An 8,699-nucleotide genomic window follows, 5' to 3' on the forward strand; every position below is an offset into this window, starting at 1 on the left:
GTCCCTGGTAGAGAGAGCAAATCTCTGCGATGGAAGACTGCATCGATTTGCCTCTGAAGTTGGAGATGATTTTGTAGGCCATCTCTTCGATAGATTCAATGCCTGCATTCCGATGAAGATCTTCGGTGCTGTGCCAAGGTGGAAGCCGCAAAATCATTTTCAGAACCTTGTTCTGAATCCTCTGGATGGCTTTCTTCCTCGTCGCGCAGCAGCTAGACCAAATCGGAACTGCATACATTATCGCTGGTAGGAAGACTTGCTTGTAAATACGCATCTTATTCTTCAGGCAAAGTCGGGATTTCCTGTTGATGAGAGAATAAAGAGATTTAGTGTATTTATTACATTTAGATTGAATATCTTCAATGTGATTCTTAAAAGAAAGATTCCGATCAAGTGTGAGTCCCAAGTACTTCACGTGATCAGACCATTCTAAAGAAACCTCATTAAAAGTTATGGAATGATTTTCATTAGGTTTTAAAAAATTTGCTCTTGGCTTATGGGGAAATAAAATAAGTTGAGTTTTGGAAGCGTTAGGAGAAACATTCCACATTTTCAAGTAATTCAAAAAGGAATTTAAATTTTGTTGCAATCTACTGCGTACCACCCGTAAATTTCGACCTTTGGCTGAAAGTAAAGTATCGTCAGCAAATAATCTTCTACCTTTTCCTTCTGGGACATCAGGAAGATCAGAAGTAAAAATATTGTATAAAATAGGCCCAAGTATACTGCCCTGAGGGACACCAGCTCTAATGGGTATCCTTTCAGAGCATGAATTTTGATAGCTTACTTGCAAAGTTCGGCTAGTCAAATAATTTTGAATAATTTTGGTGAGATATACAGGAAAATCAAATCGAGCTAATTTAGCTACTAAACCTTTGTGCCAAACACTGTGAAAAGCTTTTTCAATATCAAGAAGAGCAACACCAGTTGAATAACCCTCAGATTTGCTAGCGTTAATCATATTAGTTACACTCAAAAGTTGATGTGTAGTAGAATGCCCATGACGAAAACCAAATTGTTCATCAGGGAAAATAGAATTCTGATTAATGTGAATCATCATTCTATTCAAAATAACTCTCTCAAATAGTTTACTTATAGAAGGAAGCAAACTAATTGGTCGATAACTTGAAGGCTCTGAAGCACTTTTTCCAGGTTTCAAAATTGGAGTTACTTTGGCATTTTTCCATTTATTGGGAAAATAAGCCAAGTGAAAACATTTATTGAAGATTTTAACTAAAAAATTTAAAGTGCTTTCAGGCAACTTTTTAATAAGAATATAGAAAATCCCATCTTCCCCCGGGGCTTTCATATTTTTAAATTTTTTGAAAATCAATTTAAGTTCATCAATATTTGTCTCACAAGAACTTTCAAACACAATTTGCTTAGAAAGAATATCATCAAATTCTAGGGAAATTTGAGCATCAATTGGACTTACAACGTTTAAATTAAAATCATGAGCAGACTCAAATTGTTGGGCTAATTTTTGAGCTTTTTCTGAATTAGTTAAAAGAAGTTTATCCCCATCTTTCAAAGTAGGAATTGGCTTCTGGGGCTTTTTCAGAATTTTTGTTAATTTCCAAAAAGGCTTTGAGTAGGGTTTTATGTCCTCTACTGCTTTAGCAAAATTTTCATTACGAATGAAATTTAAACGACGTTTGATCTCTTTTTGAAGGTCGCAATAAATTAATTTCAAATAAGGATCCCTAGTACGTTGAAATTGGCGTCGACGAATGTTTTTCAGTCGTATCAAAAACTGAAGATCATCATCAATTAAAGGTTGATTAAATTTATGTTTAACTTTAGGTATTGAAGCGGCTCTAGCATTGACTATTGAAGTTGTCAAATTTTCTACAGCCAAATCAATATCTTCTATTGAATTCAATGGAACGTTTACATCTAAATTACGTTCAATAAAATTCATATATCGCTCCCAGTTAGCCTTTTGAAAATTAAAAGTTGATTTTAAAGGGTTTTCAATGGGACTTTGGGATAAAGAAAAAGTTACTGGAAGGTGGTCTGAATCGAGGTCCGCATGAGTAACTAATTGACTACAATGCTCGCCTAAATCCGTTAGAACCAAATCAATTGTGGAGGGATTTCTAATTGAAGAAAAACAAGTATGCCCATTAGGATATTCAACAGTATAATAACCTGCAGAGCAGTCATTAAACAAAATATTCCCATTTGAATTTGATGAAATATTATTCCAAGATCGGTGTTTTGCATTAAAGTCACCGATAATAAAAAATTTAGATTTATTTCTGGTGAGTTTTTGTAAATCTCCCTTCAAAAAATTTTTCTGTTCACCGCTACATTGAAAAGGCAAATATGCGGCAACAATTATAATTTTCCCCATAGAAGTTTCTAATTCAATTCCAATTGTTTCTAAGACTTTTGTATTGAAAGAAGGAAGAGGTCTAAATTTGAGACGACTATTGATGACAATAGCTACACCCCCACCTTGTCGATCAAGTCGATCATTTCGTAAAATTTTAAAGAAAGCATTGCTTTTCAAGTTATTGTCTGGCTTTAAAAAAGTTTCAGTGATGGCAGCAATATGTATCTTTTGAGTTTTCAAAAATAAAAAGAACTCGTCTTGGTTAGCCAGCAAAGATCTAGCGTCCCAATTCATAATATTTAAACATTTATTTGGATCCATGAGGGAATCGTAAAGTCATAATAATTTTGTTAGCATAATTAAAAGAAGTTTGGAAAGCTTCAAACATTGAATTTGCTTTCAACATAAGTTGCATCATTTCCATTAAATTTTGATGCAAAAATTTTAATTTTTCCTCAGTAATCTCACCCAAATCAACAAAATTGTTAGAATCAGAAGAGGAAGGAGAAGAAAAAGTATTTGAATTTCGGGGATTTTCCCAAGCCTTCGCATGAACGTTGAGACTTGGTTTTTTCCCATTTTTATTAGTTAAACCTGAAGAGGGCAACCCATTTTCAACCACCTCTGAGAACGACAAACAACGAGTCTGTGGCGCAGAATCAGCCCAGGTAACATTAAAATCACTTCGGGTATTACCCAGCCGTGATTCCAATATAGGCCGAGGCTGACTGCGAACAGGCAGGTTGTTTGCCGGTCTGACGTGTGTAGACGAAAAAGAGGAAGGAGGAGAAGAAACTTTTCTGGAAACTTTGGGGTTTTTCCTAGAAGCAACAATTTTTGCCCTAACGGGACAATCTAGAGAATTCGAGGAATGATTACCTGCGCAATTCGCACACTTGAAAAAATCTGTTTTTGGCTTATCACCACCAAAAAGGCATTTAGATTTTTCATGATCGAATGAGCCGCAAAACATGCATCTGGCATTCATTCTACAATTTTTAGTGCCATGACAAAAAGCTTGACAACGACGACATTGCGTAATATTTTGTAAAAAATTGGTATGGGATTTACGAAAAGGTTCAAATTTTACTCGACAATGAAACATAAGACGAGCCTTTTCCAAAGTTTTCAAATTATTAACCTGATCCTTTTTAAAATGGATCAAATAAAGTTCAGGAGCAAAACCAACACTACTGGTATAATTCGTGTTGGTTCTTTTCCTCATTTGAATTACTTGAATTGGAGAAAAATCTAACAAAGTATTTAATTCAGTTGTGATCTCATCCGGTGCCTGATCGCCGGTGAGACCACGAAGTACAACTTTAAAAGGACGATCACCTCTAGTGTCGTACGTAAAAAATTGGTGTTTTTTATTATTCAAATAATTTAAAATTTTTTGAAAATCATTAAAAGATTCCGCCAATATACGAGCAGTTCCCCTTCGACCGATCTGAAAAGAAATCTTCACATCCTTGACGGAAGTGACGATTTCTTTTCGAAAGGCATTGAAGTCAGGAATCGTGACCGTTATTGGTGGAATCTTTTCGTTTTTAAGAGTATAAGAAGAAGAAGAAGGTTTCTTAGTACTCTTATCAGAATTAAATATGAATATTTCCTCATCACCGATGTTATGAAGGACATCGAATGAATTGGAAATTTCAACTTTTTTGGCAGATGGCCCTGGATTAGGTTCAGCAATCCGCTTTCTTCCGGCCCTTGAGCCGGCCGAAGACTTCCCCATGCTGGAAAGAAAAGAGAAAAGGTTTGGTGTTTCTTTGTCGGAGTGACTTAACCAAAGCTAAGCACATTGAAAACCGCCAAATGAACTTTTTAGAAGGGAACAATGACTATCCCTCTTTAACTACATTATGAAGACCAATCAAATTTCTTTTTAAAAATGAAACCTGTGTGTTAACGCAGAGAGAAGTTTGAAAATGGAAGATGAGATATAAGTATTACGTCCAACATGTTGTTGGTTCAAGAATTTCTTTGTCAATACCAAAAGCGAGCTTCTCTTTACCATGGCTGATACAAAAGAAATTAATAATTTGACCAACTCATGTTCTCAAAAATGTTACATTAGTAAATCATCTGGGAAAAGGCTGAACGAACCACAACCAATCGACGAGGAAAATCCTAATAAATATTGTTATGGTTTTTCCCCGTTACTTGCGTACGTACGATCCAAGGAGGTGTTTTTAAAAGCTTTCTACATATTAGGAATTAATTATTCTTCTTGACGTGTTCGTAACTTGAAATTTGACTTACGAAATGAAACAGTTCTTGTTATAATCTTTTTTTTAGTTAGAAGCTTAAAAATAATCCAATTCATTTTGTATAGAAAGTCCCAAAAACGACGTCAAACAATTGTCCTTACACTGAGGCCTTTGTGAAATATTAGTCAAGTAAACAGTTATGTGTTAGTCTGTCAAACGCGGAAACGTGAGTTGAATCTCAGCAAAGACAATTTCCAGTGGTCTGAGCGATAAATACGGTAAAATTAACTTTATTTAGCATAAATCAGTAGATTTCCGTGTTTCCGGATGTCAACGGGTATTTTTTTGTGAGAAACAGACATTTTCCTGTTAATTTAATCCACAAAAATTAACAGGAAAATGTCTGTTCCTCACAAAAAAATACCCGTTGACATCCGGAAACTGATTGTTGACCTGAACAATGACGGTAAAAAGCTTGTCCGAAATTGCAAGTTCAGAACTTTAAGAAGACTAACTCCCTGGAGACTACTCGTTTAAGCTGATGGTTGGTTTGATCGTATTTCCGAGTCAGAACCAAACAATCATATTTATATTCCTGTAGACGCGTAATATGACTGATAAATCTATTTATTTTTCTCCGTTAATGAATGGCATGTTTCCGGTGCCAGCTGAAAGCACCCCACACCATTACATGGCCACCACCGTGCTTAACTGTCGGCAGGCTTCGGACGCATCCTGAATCCTGAGGCGCGACTCATAAGAGGCAGAGCAGTACCACTCATTGAGGAGGAACTCCCAAGCTCCTGGCAGTCGAAAACCACTCTTTCTCGCTTCTCTTACCGCCAGAATCGCTAGGAGCGCCAGTCACTCTTTGCTCCCTCAGAGGCTCTGCGCTCCTCCCAAAGAGGCCTCCCTGGGAGAAATAACTTTGCGTGTGACGATTCAGAATTGCTTCGAGTTAGGTACATATTTGATTGCTTCAAATAGCTCACAGCTGCTGGCTGGCTGCTGAGGGTGGCTGTGCGACGATGTAAGCAAACCGAATTTTAGACTATTTTTGTACCTAAACAACGTTAACATTATTACTCTAATTTACATTCAATGTTCATGTAAAACGATTGTCGAAGTTAAGGCTTTCAGATAATATGTTTTACAAAGAAATCGGCCGGTGTTGAAAGAAGTATTGTATGTATGTATGTATGTAGATAATCCACCATGGGTGCACGGATTCACCGCAGTTTCGCCAACGTATGCACTACATTGCATTCTTTAGATTATAAGTTCGGCCAATCTTCAATGCAAATTAGCACATACCCGACACCATGGCTTCGTGTGAACTGTCATGTAATGAATGAATTTCGTGTATGTGTATGTCTTATTTGTAGAACGAGCAAACAGTTTCGCAACCGTATAAAAATCATAACATTTTCAGTGCTATGAATCTTCGACAGGTATTCCGCATACGTGTAGATACCTGCCCAGCTGGCAACTGATTGAACGTTCTTATATCATATGATCAATAAATGAAATAGTTATACAACAGCATAATCTCACCTTTATACCCAACTTACCTCAAGACACACTAAGCTTACCTTTAGCTGTAACCGACCTTAACCAGTATCATAGCCATATTTATTTCCATCTGATCTAAAATAAACAATTTTTGAAGTATGTATGTATGTATGTAGGTAATCCACCATGGGTGCACGGATTCACCGCAGTTTCGCCAACGTATGCGCTTAATTACATTCTTTAGATTATAAGTTCGGCAAATCTGCAATGCAATTAAGCACATACCCGACACCATGGCTTCGTGTGAACTGTTATGTAGTGAATGCTTAGCGTGTAAGTGTATGAGTTATTTGGATGAACGAGTCAATCACTTACGTAACTGTTTTAAAATCAATAATATTTTGAGTGTCATTAATTTACGACAGGTATTACGCATACGTTTAGATACCTGCCCAATTGGCAATTGATTGATCGATCTTATATTTTAACATTTAGCGAGAAAAGTGTTATATAATGACCATCTTACCTTTTAATAAAACTGTCGTCTTATCTTTCAAAACAACTCAAATCTTACCTGCTGTTTTACCCTCAATTTCGTTTACCGACTATTTTTTCATGTCTTTACAGTCTTTATGATTAATCGATTTTCACATGACAGTCCATGGTTCCAGGTGGTAATAATTCAGTATGTAAAACCAAATTCATTGAACTTTTCCAACGAAATAATCACCCACCCTTTTCCTTCCCCAGTCATTTTTCACTCAACGATTTTTATTTTTAATCAATCGTATTCTGTCTTTGTTTTCATTTAAAAAAAAGTTCCTTCCGCAAGTTTTATTAAACAACAAAGGATTTAAACGTGCGTATCTACTTTTAAGCGGTTGACCTTCACATCGCGGACACCTACTTTCTTCCTCACATATTACGCCCCCTTCGGCGACTTTCAAGTCTGATCTGAGGGAGAATGCTGTGCAGCAAAAACAGCTTCTCTTACCTTTATTTAATTTCACGCTAAGCAACAACGAAAAAACCCATGCCAAAATTAACAATTTACGCTAATTGTTTCAATATAAGTAATCCACCAAAAACACTAAAAATGTCTTAATTCAAGAAAACACATCAAAGTCATATTTAGGATATTTTGTCAAACGAATTCAGCATGACTTAACTCCTTTTTCTTCAGTCGCGTTCATTACACCCACACATCTAAGTGGATCGATTTCTCAATAATCGCCATTTCACTAGAACTTTTTTTTCAGCGCACGTCACACTGCTCGAATTCTCCCAATTTGCGAGCACACTCTTTGAAAACGCCACCAGATCGAACAGAAAGCCCCTGGTTCATTCATTTCTAAGACCATCCCAAAAACGAACATAGTAGTAGGCTGTGGAATTTTGAAATTTGCATCTGCTCGAATCTTTGCTTGGCCTCCCTTTAGTTCATTCGCTGATTGATTTGCCTTCCTCACTTGCACCTCACTTCCTCCGCATCAAGCCCACCGCACAGAAAGTAAACCATCATTTACAAGAACCATCAATGGAGCCATTAATTTTTTCACTTTTTCCATCACAACATTTCATACATTCCTCTATCATTTAAGCCTTTCAGGTCCTACTCTAAACCTGATTTTTTCTTAACATCCTTCCGTTTACACAATGCACATGTTACAGGTTACACCTAAACTCTTCTTCAAATGCCAGGCCATTTTACTCCATAAAAAACCACACTTTTCCAACATTTAGTTGCATTAATATCGGTCTTACACAGATGTTCTTTTAATCTTAACCTTCTCACTGCCTGTTCCACTGCCTGCCTAATCTGTTTAGCAGGAAAACCGCTTAGAAATTTCCCATTCCAAAACCTTTTTCCCCGTTCGTAGGGAGAAGGAAAAAACATGACCGCGCGCGTTCGGAGCACAATGCAGACTCATGGCCGGTGTTGAAAGAAGTATTGTAAACAAAAACATCCTGCACACTTATCAACCTAAATGGATTTTAAAAACTTAACGTCCACAAATAAACATTCTGCTTTTAAATCAAAAGGCTTAAGATTGATGGGACATCTAAGTTACGTAGTCAGAAAAATTAAAGCTCCCTCAGCTATTTTCAAATCTGCAAAAATATACGATTTTCACCTTTCTAAAAAAGGTCTAGATAAGTGGCAACAATGAATGGAAAAAATCAAATGAAAACGTTTGAAAGTTTATAGTTTAAGATATATTTCTAACATAAAGCACCAAATGCAGTAAGTTTTTGTTTTGTTCGAATAAAATTTTACAATTTTCTGTCAAAAATAATTTTGAAACTATAAAGGTGCTGCATACATTTAGGGGTGAAAAATCATCTAGCTTAAATCATAAAAGTTCATGTTATATTTTTCTGTCAAAAATGATTTTAAAACCATAAAGGTGCTGCATACATTTAGGGGTGAAAAATCATCTAGCATAAATCATAGCCCAGAGGATCGGCGCGGGATCATTAAGTAAGTAAGTAAAATCATAAAAGTTCATGTTATGATAGATGATATTTTGAATTTAACAAACGCGTGAAGTGAACCAATCATAACAGCATATGGAATCGAGATTTAAAAGGTGAATCTTTGATTTGCATTTTGATGAATTTTTAGTCCCGAT

Source organism: Uranotaenia lowii, chromosome 1 (genome assembly GCF_029784155.1).
Source record: "Uranotaenia lowii strain MFRU-FL chromosome 1, ASM2978415v1, whole genome shotgun sequence".
Lineage (NCBI taxonomy): Eukaryota > Metazoa > Arthropoda > Insecta > Diptera > Culicidae > Uranotaenia > Uranotaenia lowii.